At 39.4% G+C, this 16,423-nt stretch overlaps 1 protein-coding gene across 1 annotated transcript in view; it reads right to left on the reverse strand.

Annotated features, from left to right (window-relative positions):
• Positions 1-16,423, reverse strand: part of mgat4c (mgat4 family member C) — a 106,372-nt gene that overhangs the window by 53,024 nt on the left and 36,925 nt on the right. Inside the window, exon 3 of the mRNA XM_085411134.1 lies at positions 8,382-8,465. The gene's annotated coding sequence lies outside the window, so the exon portion shown is untranslated. The remainder of the gene's footprint in view (positions 1-8,381; positions 8,466-16,423) is intronic.

The raw sequence follows: 16,423 nt of genomic DNA on the forward strand, positions 1-16,423 counted from the left end.
AAAAGGCCGTCTCCTGCAGTTAAGACACACTGAAGTAAGAAAGTAGCAAATCTTGTTAAGATGTTATCACAATCATTAGGAGACTATGAGGTTGCAAATGATGTAAAAATGTGTTTGTCTCCTCTTATGATGAATTTCTGTCTTTGTGAGTGATGAATGTGGAAAATATGTTAAGACAGAAGTCATGGGGTGTGAGTAACTGACACTAAAAATTAGACATTTAAGTATAGTCAGTGAACAATAGTTCACAAAACTCTATTAGAAGCAAGAAAAAAGAAATAGCTTTCAAGAGTAACTTTCACTCAGCTGAAAAAGGGAATGTTAAGATTTAGAGGCAATTTTAATTTGCAATGAAAGCATGTTATATGTCTAAGCTATGAATTCTCCTGGTGGGGTTCAAATTTAATTAGAAAATGAAAAGCTTAACAAACATTAAGGGTTTCTAATATGTCTGGTGGTTCAGCATGCATAAAAACGTTCTAACAAAGACATGTAATTTCAAAAGCTGGAATCAATACCGTTCCTTCTACTCATAACCTCATCAGAAACAGCTACTTTGTTCAGTTGATCAACTGTTATTAGAAACGGACTAGGTAGCCATGTTTCTGCAAACTACTTGTGCAGAAATTGTCCTCATCCACCTTAATGTTTGTGTTATGATGCATTTATCCAAACTGATATGTGCCAATAAAAAACTGCACTCCAGCAGAAGGGTGAGCGTGATGGCTAACAGCTGCTGATGAATGAGGAGTGACGGGCAGTGATGGAGACTCACCATTAGAAAAAACACAACCAGCTGTTATTTCTAAAGCGGATAATTTGCTTATTCCTGCACTATGCAGCAGGAATGGCTTGCCATCATATTATTTGGCATGGCGGGTGGTTTAGAGTGAGGTGTGACTTTATGGTAATAGGTGACAATGTCTTTTTTGTTTTAGTCACTAACATTCTCAATCTTTTTTCACACTCAGTATAATTTTAAAGATGAAGAAGGGGGAAAGGAGATAATGTTCAACAGGAGCCAGCTGTATTTTCTTTGTGTGTGTTTGTCATTACAGAGCTGCACTTTGATTTACTGGTGTGCTGGTTTTGTGTGGGCTGTAAATTGGTAATCTGTCTGTCACAGTGCTATTCAAATGGTCACTGCAAAGCTCCTGTGAAGAGATCAGGCTTGTGACCTATGGTACACTTTTAAAGATCATTTGGGAGGTACGAAGAGTAGATTGCAGACATATGGAAAAGTAAACACACACCTTGTGCTTTCATCTTTGCTGTGTTTGGATTTTAGCGCTACTGATGCAGATATTTCACGCAGAGACAGAAAACTGAACAAATATGAGAGTAATCATGAGAGTAAGGGTGCATGTGGGCACAAGAAAGAGAAGGCATGATGATAGCAATGCATTTGCTGTGAATGTGTACCTCATACCTAACACTCACAACATAGCTGCCTAGAACTAGCATTCATTATCACTGCATCTATTGTGAAACATCCTTAAAATGTCAGCTGAAACGTGTTGGAAATGCATTGAAATTATGGCATCCTTTCAAGCTGTCTGTGACCATGTTGCATCAATTTAACATGAATTAAAATGTTATTGCAATGTGTTCTGTGAAAATAACTTATTTGGGCTCTATGATGTGTGTTTCCATGAATACGTTTCACTTATTCAGTGGTTTCAGATCAGAATCACCGAGGATCATAAAGTAGACTGTTGCTTAATTGGTCTGTTTTAGCAAATTTGAGTCAGTTTTACCAAACTCTATTGTAAACACAATTTTCTTTCCTGCAGGAAATTTATGGATTCCTGCAGCCAGTTTCAAAAAATGTGTTTCTTTTGCTGATAGTAGAGCCAAGCATATGTTAATTTCCTGTCCTCATACACGACACTGCATGTGATATTCTTCAAACCCAGCTCTTCTAGACTTGCCTGATTTGAAATCTAAGCTATGCTCTGTGCCATGCTGTCCTGTAGAAGAAACAGCTGTTTGCATGAATGTTTAATGTACACCCACACTGGTATGCCATTTCAACAGATGAGAATGTGGAGGATCACCTCAATCCTTGATTTAAGCTATTTGAAGTCCCTGCCATTTCAGAATGTCAAATGCCTCATTTTCTGGAGAGCGCCACTTAAAAATGTTATAGGTTAGCAAAGCAACAACAGCAACAACAGTTTACTCAAACTGTGGCACATACAGTACAGTGATACACGTATATATATATATATATATATATTAGGGGTGCAACAATACTTGTATCGATATTGAACCGTTCGATACAGTGCTTTCGGTTCGGTACGCATATGTATCAAACAATACAAAATTTTAAATTTATTTTATCAACTTTCCTTCTGATGATGCTGTCTGTGTTGAGCGCTCAGTGGATCTGCGCTCGACAGTGCAGCCTAGGCGGAGTAGTCGAACGCAGATTCACTGAGCGCAGGGGAAGCTAGCGAGACAGCAGTTAAGCTCTCCTTGCAACATGGCAAATTGAACCTCCCCTACCCTCATTCAGATCTGGCGTTTGGAACTATTTTGGTTTTCATGTGACGTATGACCCTGAAGGTAAGCGCGTCATGGACAAAAGTAAAACAGTATGTTGGATGTGCCACGCAATGCTCAATTACATGGGTGGGAACTAGTGTGTTAGCGCAGTTAGCTCGTTAACGTGTTAGCCGTCTAGCCCCACGCACGGGGCCCAGAAGAAGCGGATAGTATAGCTTTTATTTTGGAAAGAGCCATTTCTCTGTAATAAAGTCTCTTTTCCAAAGATGAGTGATTCCTCAATCAGATACAGGGCTCGCAAAATCTCTAGCCCGACGTCCCGGGGCTAGCGATTTTTCCAGTCGGGCTACCAAAATCTATCTCTTCCCTGCCCGTCAGCCTATCGTAGGAAGGAAAAATATATGTAAATGCTTTTGCATTCTTTCGGAAATGTAGCTGGGTAATTATGTCATTGGCATCGGTGAGCCACTGTCAATATGTGACATATTGAAATCGCGTTTGAATTTGCGCTTGTTTTTTGCTTTCACTTTGCAATCGCGCGAACTGTGTATAGAGAGCGACAGTACTGATCTGTGAGTGATGATAATTTGTGCACCAATTCCTCTGACATCGTCTTATCAATCGTTAGCTTACTATGCAAACATGACAAGTGAAATCTCCCGCAGCAAGCTTAAACATGTGAGAGGTTGATCGCGCAGAGAATCGCTGAGCTTATGTGAGTGCGTGTGTAAAAGCAGCAGGATATATATTTTAGTTCTGCTGAGCCAAATAAGACAGGTCAGGGTGAAGAAGTGACAGCCAAAGAAAAGTTTACCACAAAACGGAAAAGTTATGACAAATCAGGCAATAAGGCAAAAAGAAAGTGCAGCTTTATGGTTTCATGGACAAAAGAATTTCTGTGGCTGCAATATGACGAGCTATATAACCGGGGCTGCACATAAGTGGTCCGCAGGTGCGCATTCGCTGTCAAAATAAAGAAAAAAAAAACGCGCACAAGATATGAAGTTGCAACGCGTGTTTGCATACATAAGATTTTCTGGAGGAGGACAGACATTTGTTTAAAACTCTTAAAGATGTCGAAGAAGCTCCTTTAAGCACTTTGGTGTTCCTCTACCTCCAAAGAAATGTCAGAAGGAGTCCGAACCACAAAAGAAGCACGTATTCTCGAAAAAGTGGTTGCAGGAGGTGAGCTGGCTTCAAACAAATGATGAACGCACAGAGATGTGGTGCGGAATGTGCCGTGAAAATCCCACTCTAGCGGACAAAAACAGTGCTTTTTATATGGACGCAAACACGCGTTGCAACTTCTTATCTGGTGCGCGTCTTTTATTTTGACAGCGAATGCGCACATGCGGACCACCTATGTGCATCCGTGTAAATAACATAATGTTCTGCCGGGTGTGTTGTTGGTTTTCTCTCGATTTCTGAGTCGACAAGTGCCTTTGTTACTGGGACCAGTCATTAAGAAAGGCCCCCATTAGAACCCATGAGAAATGCAAGAAATGCATTATTGCTCAGTCTGCAATATCTGAAAACACCAATTGCAAATAACATACTAAAAATAAACCTGAAAATCAGTTTAAAACAGCGTACTATGTTGCAAAGAGTGAACTACCAATGGCAAAATTTAGCAGTCTTTGCAAACTTCAAAAAGCAAATGGCCTAGATCTTGGTTCCACTTGCCTCTTACCTGTGACTTCAGTGGAAATTTCAAATTCAGGATCTGACACAGACGGATTCATGTCCTACACAGTTCTTACAAGTTCATAGAAATTTCTGTTCAATTAGAACCAAGTATTTGAGTTGATGATTGTAATTTTTATACAATGTTGTAATTTGTTTATCAACAATTTTTTGATTAATGTTTTGTTTCCGTTACAATATTATACTTTAATGTATAATATTGTAACGGAAACAAAACAGGAAACAAAGCATCAATCAAAATATTGCTCTCTTTTTTATTCGGGCTACTTAAATTTATTTTGGGCTACCAAAAACTGAAGAGTCCCTGCCCGAAGGGCTACCGAGGATTTTGACATTTTGCGAGCCCTAAGATATATTTATTTTTTTATTACTTTTTTGTTTCAGCAACATTAAATTTAAAAACTGTACATTTGAGTTAAAATATATATTTATAATTTTAATAAATGACAAATTAAAAAGGTATGAACATTTTTTTTTGTATCGAAAATATATCGAACCGTGACACCAAAGTATCGAACTGAACCGAACCGTGAATTTTGTGTATCGTTGCACCCCTAGTATATATATATATTAGGGGTGCAACGATATTCGTATCGATATTGAACCGTTCGATACAGTGCTTTCGGTTCGGTACGCATATGTATCGAACAATACAACATTTGTAATTTATTTTATCAATTTTCCTTCTGACGATGCTGTCTGTGTTGAGCGCTCAGTGAATCTGTGTTCGACTACTCCGCCTAGGCTGCACTGTCGAGCGCAGATCCACTGAGCGCTCAACACAGACAGCATCGTCAGAAGGAAGAGCGCAGGGCAAGCTAGCGAGACAGAAGTTAAGCTCTCCTTGCAACAGGCAAATTGAACCTCATTCAGATCTGGCGTTTAGAATTATTTTGGTTTTCATGTGACGTATGACCCTGAAGGTAAGCGAGTCATGGACTAAAGTAAAACAGTATGTTGGATGTGCCATGCAATGCTCAATTACATTGGTGTGAACTAGTGTGTTAGCGCAGTTAGCTCGTTAACGTGTTGGCCGTCTAGCCCCATGCCGCAGCGATCGACGGTAGCTCGTTAACGGAGATTTGCCGTGTTGTGGCGTTAAGGTCATTTCAACGAGATTAACCTGAAAGCACTAGTGGGAACACAACGAATATGACTGCACATTTACGCCGACATCATCCTAGTGCAAAGACCAAAACAACAAGCATGCTACTAACTTTAGCCGAGTCATTTAGACAGCTGTTAGCACATGATTCTCCTTATGCTGCTGAGAATATAGCCCAGAAGAAGCGGATAGTATAGCTTTTATTTTGGAAAGAGACATTTCTCTGTAATAAACTCTCTTTTCCAAAGATGAGTGATTCCTCAATCAGATACAGGGCTCGCAATATCGCTAGCCCGACGTCCCGGAGCTAGCGATTTTTTCAGTCGGGCTACCAAAATCTATCTCTTCCCTGCCCGTCGGGCTATTGTAGGAAGGAAAAATATATGTCAATGCTTTTGCATTCTTTCAGAAATGTAGCTGGGTAATTATGTCATTGGCATCGGTGAGCCGCTGTCAATATGTGACATATTGAAGTCGCGTTTGAATTTGCGCTTGTTTTTTTGCTTTCACTTTGCAATCGTGCAAACTGTGTATAGAGAGCGACAGCACTGATCTGTGAGTGATGATAATTTGCGCACCAATTCCTCTGACATCGTCTTATTAATCGTTAGCTTACTATGCAAACATGACAAGTGAAATCTCCCGCAGCTTAAACATGTGAGAGGTTGATCGCGCAGAGAATCGCTGAGCTTATGTGAGTGCGTGTGTGAAAGCATTTCAGTTCTGCTGAGCCAAATAAGACAGGTCAGGGTGAAGAAGTGACAGCCAAAGAAAAGCTTACCACAAAACGGAGAAGTTATGACAAATCAGACTATAAGGCAAAAAGAAAGTGCAGCTTTATGGTTTCATGGACAAAAGAATTTCTGTGGCTGCAATATGATGAGCTAAATGACCAGGGCTGCACATAAGTGGTCCGCAGGTGCGCATTCGCTGTCAAAATGAAAAACACGCACAAGGGTTAGGGTTAAATTTAAAAACTGTACTTTTGAGTTAAAATATATATTTATAATTTTAATAAATGACAAATTAAAAATGCATGAACATTTTTTTGTATCGAAAAAATATCGAACCGTGACACCAAAGTATCGAACTGAACCGAACCGAACCGAACCGTGAATTTTGTGTATCGTTGCACCCCTAATATATATATATATATATATATATATATATATATATATATATATATATATATATATATATATATATATATATATATATATATATATATATATATTGTAGTTGGTACGAGACATAGTAGTCGTTTAATCTAATTGTTTTGCATTTTTATTGATACCCAAGGCAGGTAAATAATTGTGTTCTCATCTTATGCAGCCATCTGCCACCAGATGGAGCATCACTGTTGAGAAACGCCATGAATCCTTTAATCTCAACGGGGCCTTTTTGTTAACACTATTATCACTACTTCAATTAAAGGCTAAACATTAGATTTCGGAGACAACCATCATAAACAAGCTTTATCTGAAAGGTGGATGGGCTTTCCCTTAGCGATATAAAGAGGAGTTCAGTCGTTTGGGTGGAGCACAGAGTAGAGCCGCTGCTACACATCGAAAGGAGGCAGCCGAAGTGGGCTTTTCCTGGGTAAGGTGTTCTGACTGGGCATGTCCTACTGGTAGCAGGACCCATGGTAGACTCTGGCCCCACTGGCTCAACATTTCCCCAGATAAGCTTGAGGAAGTGGTTAGGAGATCCTTCTTCAGTTTTCTGGAAAGTAATTTGTCAGATTTTATAATACTTTTTTTTAATTTTACAATATGCTAAATTTTGTGGTAACATGTTTTCATATCGTATTTAACATCTGTCTATTTAAATTTGCTTTTCATTTTCTGAAGTATAACGAGCAATGTTGATACTGCATGTGAGGTGCCACACAATTAAGAAGCATGATTTGTTATTAAAGAATTAATAACAAAGAATTAAAGAATGATTAATGGGTTAAAATGCCTTTGTTTAATGAATTTTTGGCATTAAATGGTTCTCAGATTTAGTAATAGCATATGTACATATATCAGTTATTATATCACTTAAAAAGACAAGAATTAGGTGCAACAGTTTGGCTTTTTTATTGTAGAGTACACATTGTTACAGTACCAATAAACTTATCAGTGTCATATAATCATAGTAACATCGGTATCTCATTCAGAGAATCATGCACACCTGTGGAGATAGCTAATAGCTCGATGCTACTCTAAAACTGAGGTGATAAACTTCAATTGTGCACTAGCCAGTAAGGAATAATAATAATAATAAGGAAGTAAACACAGCTGATTTAACAAGTGAAATCCCAGTATATATTAATGAAAAATCACACCACATGTGCACAAACACAGATTTGTCTTGTCACGTTGTTTTGCATTCATATTTCAGAATCAAATTAAGAGGCCACTTTGGGTTTTTGCATTTCACCTAAACAATAAGTACTTCCTTTTCTTTTTACCAGGTTCCTGTAATCTTACACCATCTATCTGCAAAAAGCACTCCAGTGAAATAAACTAAAATGTAAACACCACAAGTGGAATATGTTGTCCTGTACAGAAGAGCAATGCGACCGTCGATATGGCTGCGGGTTTACAATTGTTGTACTTGGCGACTGCTGTCTGTATCACACAAGTGTGAAAAGCAATAACACCACCAAAGTGCAACTGTTCGCGGTCAATATTTTCTCTCCCTGATAAACCCTCTGGGCAGAAGCGCTCCTTAGTCTAGCCAACGCAAACACAGCTTTGCAGCTTCAATCTGTCACACAGTATGAATATGGAGCCAAAAATAAATAAATAAATATTATCATTGCAAATCCTTTTCTTGTCACTGTGCATTCTCAGTTTTACAAAGGAATCATCGAAACAAAGTTTAAGCACTCCCAAAAATGTTTCCGATTTCTCCTAAAACTAAATTAGCCTTCATTGCTCCTGAGCTGCGAGTCTGATTTGCTTTACCTTTTCTAATGTCACTGCTCTGCAGGGGATTTACATTTACTTTGACTAGACACAAGCACACTGCAGATTTGCGACACACATGCAAAAACAAAAAAGGCATTTAAACGCACCTTGTAAAAGTCAGATGTGTCTGTAGGAGAAAGTCTGCAGGTTGACATGGACGGGATACATGAGCACGTCTACCTCAGCTATATCTGGAAAAACAAAGACACCCAAAATGCCAAGGTTATTTCACACATCATTTACAGCATGTAGCCTTATGCACACATCAATATAGAGAGCAGTGAGTTATCCACATATCCTATAATGCCATAATGATGGAAACAGGAGTGCGTGGGAAACATGAGATTTACAAAGTTTACAGAGATACTGTTCCAACTTACAGCACCCACACAGCACTCATGCACACCTACAGACACATGCGTTAGCACCCCCCACCCACCGTCCACACACACACACACACACACACACACACACACACACACACACACACACACACACACACACACACACACACACACACACACACGCACATATGCACACACAAACATACATACAATAAACAAGCATTCAATTCCCAAAGCAGCTATAAGGCTCAACACACTCTGTTACCCAGTGGCTTACTTTTAAAGATGAATCTCAAGAGTCCCCTAAGGAAAACAGCACTTTGCCAGGAGATGTCCAGGAACGTTAACTGTCACCGTCTCTCTCCACACTCAGACACTGACGGCTGTGATGAGAAGGTGCAGTGCTCCCACACTGAGGCAGGGTAATTGGCTAGAGATGATGGGCCATAAACATACATCACAGGGGCGGCGAAGCGCCAAGCAGACAGCTAACTAAGATTCTCCTTTGACTGCGTGGCTCTTGTTTGTTGTATGCACACGTACACACATGCTCCTCATTGTCTTCCTTTCCCTGGATATTCACGCTCTTTGAACACAGGGGCTAGCCTCCAATTTTCATAGCTCAAAAAAAAAAAAGATCCTGCCATTCTCTTTAATCTATCACCATAAACCTGATATGGCACATTGTATATTCTGTTCAGACCCTTTCACCCATTTCTTGGCATCATGACCATACCCAGAGGATGCTCTTTCCTGGCATTATCATCCACTGATATATAATAGGCACTACCCATTCAAAATGCATCATCACCATAACAGATAGGATGCCCTCTGTCTCACCATTACTACCACTACACAGTGGAGGATAATAGGCTATGCGCTCCTGAGGTGCTATCGCCACGGCACAGACTTTCCTTCTATTACCATAACACTTCTGTCATAATAAGCTGAGAGAGCCTCGCAGTCATGACCACAGCTCTCTGAGAGGAGGTCAGTCATGTCATACTGTTTGCTCACACGCTGGTAATTGGGAGAAATAAGGCTGGGTAAGGAAGTAGCAGTGGAGCTGCCCTTTCTTCTCAGTGTTTGCTGTGCAAGGCAGCTATGATGCTATGATCCAGCAGCGCTGCTCAGCCGTTTGTTGTGTTTTAAAAAGCAGTGAAATAAAGTCAACAAGGAAAACAGTGCCAGCTAATTTGGCTCGCAAAATTGCAGCTGTTTGCGACATCTTATGACGCTCCCTCATATTGGACAGCTCCTATGAAACAGAACTCCCCGTCCTAATGCCGTAAAATGAAATGGGGGAATTATATCAATAAAAATATACTTCATTCATCATACGCTTCTTTTCTGGGTTTTACAGATTTAGTTTGACAGATTTGCATGACCACATTTTTCTTCCTGGACACGCGACAACCTAAAGACCCCTTCACTCTCTCAGCAGACTAGAACTTCAAGGGGAAGAGTAAAACTGATGGCACGGAGTGGAGACAGGGGGGTACAGGCAATGTGCTCATTATTCAGAGAGACACTCGAGGCCACAGGAACCGGCACACTTCATTTTTCTTGTCAAACTTTGACTGGCTTAATGGCATGTTCACAGCAAGCGGTGAGACAAAGAGATGGTGTGGCCAGGCCAGCATGTGGAAGTAGTGTCAATCACAACACAGGCCGCCATCGTAGTGGTGGATAGCCTACATTCTTTTAAACGGTAGATCGCCTGAGTTGCCAAAGCTCCTGAACGTGACATTGTGGCAAATAAATATGTCTCATCTGTCAGGGAAGGAGAAGGGAAATATAGTAAGGCTAGTTTTCAAAGAGCAAGCTAAAATATGGTCTCAATTATACTCGTAACTACTGAGAGGCACAGATGCTCCTATTGTTCCTCCCATTCCACATCTTTCTGAACCCTATGTCAATATTGCCTTCATTACTGGTGCCATCGATATGGAAGGCAGCTGCCAGAAAACCCGGCTGTATCCACAACCCATCATCCAAACACCAATTAATCATCCGCCCAGCAATTACACAATATACCTTTCACTAATTTCAAACACAGTGATTCTTTTTCTGTTTCATTTATATACAAGAAGCTCTCATGTTTGCAAGTCATGCAAAGCAGTCTCTTTCTGTTCTATATATTCCCTGGACTGGAACTGTATTTTGATCAGAGAGATGATGGGGCAGGTGTTTTGGTGCGGCTTCATGTCAGCGAGAAGCCTCATTCCATCGCAGTCCAATCTCTAGGCATGGCAGTGGGCTGCTGTGTCAGACAGCCTCTTTTGTTCAACTCCTAATTGGGATAATTTATTGTTCTAACAGGAAGAGCAGCTGTGGCTTTACGGCGTAGCACCAATTAAATCCAGATGCTAGAGTGAAAAGATGGGGATGAACGTGACTTGGGGACCAATCGCTAATATTAATTCAGATCCCTGTGAGATACATGTAACAAGCTGGGATGAGAGATTCTTTTCAACACATTGCTTTTGGGCTGATACTGAAAATGTGCAATTTTGAGGGAGATTCGTGAAAATGGTCACGATCAGATCTCTCAGACATTACGAAAGATTTCGAACAATGAATGAAATTATGTGCTAGATTAAACAGAAACGAAGATCTCGGGGACAAGGACTGTGGCTGCAGCGCATGAACAATCACTGGATTCTGAAATCTTGCTCTAGTTTAACTGTTGTTAAAGAAGTTTTTCCACCCAAAATGGCTCTGACACAGGATCAGGTGAATATGAGCGTGAGATCTGGGGAATAAGGGGAGCAACTGAGTGAAATCAGGTCGCTGTAAAGATTTCTCCAGGGCAGGTCTAACCCCGCCATACTGTGCTTGGCCCGCCTGCCTCTTCAGTCGAGGCTCTTTAGACGAAGAGCCCTGGGGACAGACACAAATGTGAGTAACACAGAGAATGGAGGCAGCATGAGGTCAGCACCTCAGAGCTGCAGCTCAAATGGTAATCGCAGATACATAGTGACTCCTTAAGGCTTAAAATTCAGAGGGAAAAGAGAGCAAATAGTGAGAACATCCATAGAAAGAGCCTCCTTTTGTTTCTTAATTTGACTTCGCTCTAAAGTTTTAATGAAGTGTGCTTTGCAGCTATTTACTGTAAACAGGAGGTATGACATGTTTAATATCTAAACTGCTTACATAGAATTGCAAATTTCTTCAACAACAAGAAACTTTGCTTTGGATTTTGGTTGTAAAATGCAAAAAGAAAGAAAATTCTCATCTTTGAGGAACCATTTTAAATATTTCTCTAGCACAAAATGGTTAAGGAGTATGGTAATATGTAGAGCACAAGGTAAAATCTAGGCAGAGCTCGTTTCTTTCTGTCCATTTTAAGACGGTAGTACCTTGTGAATACCTTGTGCTACCATGATACACTAAATATCCCCATAAAGCTAGCCTTCTCTTCTTTCCAGAACTGTTTGAATTTTTTCTCTAAAATTTTGTCTCGCTTCTAAAATAAAGACTTCAGAATGACTCCTTGACAGCCATTCAGCCACAAACAGTAGATGGATCAACTGAAAGGCCAAATGGATCTCTTTGGCTCTGTGTCATGGCTGTATTTTTTTCTATTTCTGTGAGAACAGATACTGTTCATCTGCTGTTCTCATTGTCCAGATTCCTCAAATTTTTTAAGAACACACTGCACACCATTCATGCATGTCATGTCAAGTTTTCAGCTAATAGCTGTTTGGGATTCACATTCATGGTGCAAAAATGATATTTTATGCCTTTTTAACTCATGTATAATATATTTAACTAAATGGGAACAACATATTTCATGGAAGTGGCTTAACAAACAAACATATGGCTGAAAATGGCCAGGTACGAGGACTGGATTGAAAAGAAGTGAAAAAGCAGCCATTGTCTGAAGAAAAACTTTGAAAGACTATCACAAAGCTTGCAGGATTACTGCTCAAGATCATTTTTTAAAAATCTGTCTCTGTGTTAGCAAAATATAAAATACTTAGGCTTTCACACAATCCTTCGGTTTTTATGCCCGTCTATGCAGACAGCCATATTTATTACATCAAAATTATGCTAAATCATGCTGCTTTTATAGATGTCACCTGTTACATAATCCACATTCCTCATTTATAACCTATTACTGGAACAATTGCACTGCAGTGGATAGTTAACTATTACTGTGTATTGATGATATTAATAATTAGCTAAAGAAGATGGCTTTGGGCGCTGGTTCAGCTCAGTTATGAGCAGGTGCCCATATACCGCATGGCTGAAAGCAGCCGGCCCTGGTTCAAGTCCGACCAGTGGCTCTTTGCTGCACATCTTCCCCTCTTTCTTTCTCTACGCTTTCCTGTCAATCTTCTCTGTTTCTATCAATAAAGCCAGTTAAAAGGCCAAAAAAAAATAAATAAATAAAATCCAAGGCAGGTATTACTAGTGTCAACGAGTAGGAGAAACAAAGTTTAATCAGTTAGTTTCAAATACTTTAATTAGTTATACTTCATATCCCTAAACCTTTATCACCAGCTCCAGTCAATTTGATTATGTATTATTACTTTATTTTTAGTTTTTAATTTCATTCATTGATTTTGCACAAATATCATCATATAAAGTGATTAAAGAAGGTGTGATAAAATGCAGATACCACACAAGGCAGTAATCTTTGAGAATTTCGAGATGCCTGAAGACTGAATGAAGCTGACCTGATAATGACTGGATCATATTTACAACATGGCTGAATGGTTCTCCTTCTAGAAATTAAAGATGGAAGGAGTTCATGATATTGTACACCTCTGTAACATCTCCCGCTAAATGCATTCTTGCCACGCAGCTCCTGTGTATTTCATTACATTCTACATTGTACAACAGACTTCAAACCCCGAAGACAATATCAAATAGCTGTTTGCAGTAGCCTTGACAACAGTGGCTGTTTTCCATCTCCGACTTAACCTCTCTTCTTTTCTCTCACTTTCTTAGATGTCGTCAGAAGTGCCATAAGTTGTCCAAATAGCAAGAAACCTTGGAACTTTATGAGGATAAAGAGCTCTGACCCAATTAGCCGTCTTTGTTAAATAAAACTCCACCGGCCTGCATTTAAACCACCACATAGCCCTCTGTTCACCTCCCCTGCTTGTGTTTTTACAGTACAAAGTGATTACAGATTTAATTAGCTGAGGACCTTGCTTCAGGGAGTCTCCTAAATCCATATTGATATTTCTGCAGTGTTCAGAACAAGAGGCCTGGACTCTGTGAGGATGACTTACGAGGGTGGCGGCATAAAAATATAATGACGATGTGATTTTCAACTTTTACCAGGCTCTGTTTACTTTTCCCTCTGAGACTAATTTTACAGTAGTACGATGCAGCGAGAATTATGCAGCGAGCAAAGAGCAGTTCAATGCCATCTTGCAGCAAGAGTCGTGGATTTTAACAAATCTCCTGTCATGAAAGCTCGTTTTCTGCTTTTGACACGTGGAGAAATTTAATGTAAGTTTATATACTTCAATTCTATATTTATTACCTTTGCCAAGTGGGTTAAGGATTTGTTAGCGTTTAAGTGTGTGTGTGTGTGTCTATCTGTAAGCTCAAAAAGCTATGAATGAAAGGGATATCGAGTGAGGTCATGTTAACAATCCATTAAAATTTGGCTTACAGCCAATTTCTTCAAGGTTAGCTTAATGATTTATTGGTTTTTTTTATGACTTAAAAACTATGATTCTTACAAGTCAGGTGTATATTGCCAACATGAAGAAAGTATCTTATAATATTTAAAGTATGATGTCACATTTGACCTCTGACCTCCCCTTTATGGTCAACAGACTGATTTAAAGGTCAACATGATATTAATGCTATACAGAACTATTTTATTTATCTATTTTATTTATATTGACAGCATATAGGCATGCTGGGGTATTATGATATTATGGGGTCTCTAAATATGTAACTTTAGACCTCTGATTTCATCTTCGAAGTCAAATAAGGTCAAACTTTTATAAAAACAAAAAATGTTTAAACCTATGTGTCAAATTTAGCTGCCTTTGATTGTATTGGCAACATTTAGGAAACTATGCTAATATATATTAAACAGAGAGAGACTATGGCTATGATCTCAGCTGTTAAAGATAATAATGGACGTCTTTTCTTTAAACCTAAAGAAATTAATACAATATTTAGTAACCTTTATAAAGATCTTTATAGCTCGGAATCAAGCATTTCAGAGAGTGATATAAAGAAATCTTTGTTATCTTTAAATCTTCCTAAGGTGACAGTGGATCAACTGAAATATTTGGACGCTCCCATTACCGTTGAAGAGATAGTGGGAGTTATTAAACACCTGCCCTCTGATAAAGCACCAGGCCTGGATGGATATACGGCTGAATTTTATAAATCCTTTCCAGAAGATCTAGCGCCACTGCTTTTAAACACTTATAATGAATCTTTTCAAGAGGGTAGGCTCCCACCTTCACTATCTGAAGCCATCATTACACTTATCCTAAAGAAGGATAATGACCCCACTGACTGTAAAAGCTACAGACCGATAAGTCTGACCTCCTATGATAGTAAGATTTTATCTAAAATTCTGGCTAATCGATTAAACCGGGTAATAACCTCTCTTGTACATGTAGATCAAGTTGGTTTCATAAGCTCACGCTCTTCAGCTGATAATATTAGGAGGTTAATTGATATTATGTGGGCGGTTCAGGACAGCCATTCTCCCATAGCTGCGATTTCGCTGGATGCCGAAAAGGCATTCGACAGAGTCAAGTGGAGATATTTATTCGCCACTTTGGAGTGTTTCGGTTTTACCAAAAGCTTTATTAATTGGATTCAGCTTATATATGTACACCCCAAGGCATCAGTACTCACAAATGGAATAATAGGGCCTTCTTTTGAACTAGGTAGAGGAACCAGGCAGGGGGATCCCCTCTCTCCATTTCTTTTTGCTCTGGCCCTTGAGCCGCTGGCAGTGGCTATTCGTAGGGAGCCCAATTTTCCAGGTGTCAGTATAGGGGGAGACTGTCATAAACTGATGTTTTACGCCGATGACATTTTGCTTTTTATATCAGACCCAGAAAAGTCTTTAAACTCCTTGCAGGCAATAATAAATACGTTTTCAGCTATTTCTGGTTATAAGGTGAATTGGACCAAATCAGAGGCCCTTCCGTTAACTAGTTATTGTCCTAGGTCACTTTTTCAAACCTGTATGTTTTCCTGGCCTCAGAAGGGCATTAAGTATTTAGGCATCACCTTCCCGCCTCATTTGTCAGACCTGATAAAGATCAATTTTGAACCTTTACTCAGCGATATGAAAATTAATATTGAGCGTTGGTCTCAGATGTATCTCTCAATGTGGGGAAAGGTAAACGTAATCAAAATGGTATGTACACCTAAGTTCAATTATTTGTTGCAGGCTCTACCAATTCATGTTCCTTTGAAATACACCAAACAATTTGACCAGCTCTGTAAGGCATTTATATGGAATAATAAAAAGCCTAGATTGAATCTGAGAAAACAGCAGAAACCAGTGGACAGAGATGGGTTAGGGATGCCTAATCTACTTTTATATCATTATGCTTTTTCTCTTTGGCATTTGGCACATTGGTTCTTACCCCCTGAGAAAGCGCCTCCTTGGTTTTCCATTGAAAGTACTGCTTGCTCGCCATTTACACCATTATATAGCTTATCAACTAATTTGTCCCCCCGTATCCAATCACATCCGGCACTTTCTCATTTGAAAGAAGTATGGAAAAGAATGTCCAAATTATTCACATTTGATCCATATCTTAACCAATCTGCTGGTATTTGGTATAATCCCCAACTTT

This window comes from Rhamphochromis longiceps, linkage group LG7 (genome assembly GCF_057381845.1).
Source record: "Rhamphochromis longiceps isolate RC_006_pf linkage group LG7, R_longiceps_female_GT1.1, whole genome shotgun sequence".
NCBI lineage: Eukaryota > Metazoa > Chordata > Actinopteri > Cichliformes > Cichlidae > Rhamphochromis > Rhamphochromis longiceps.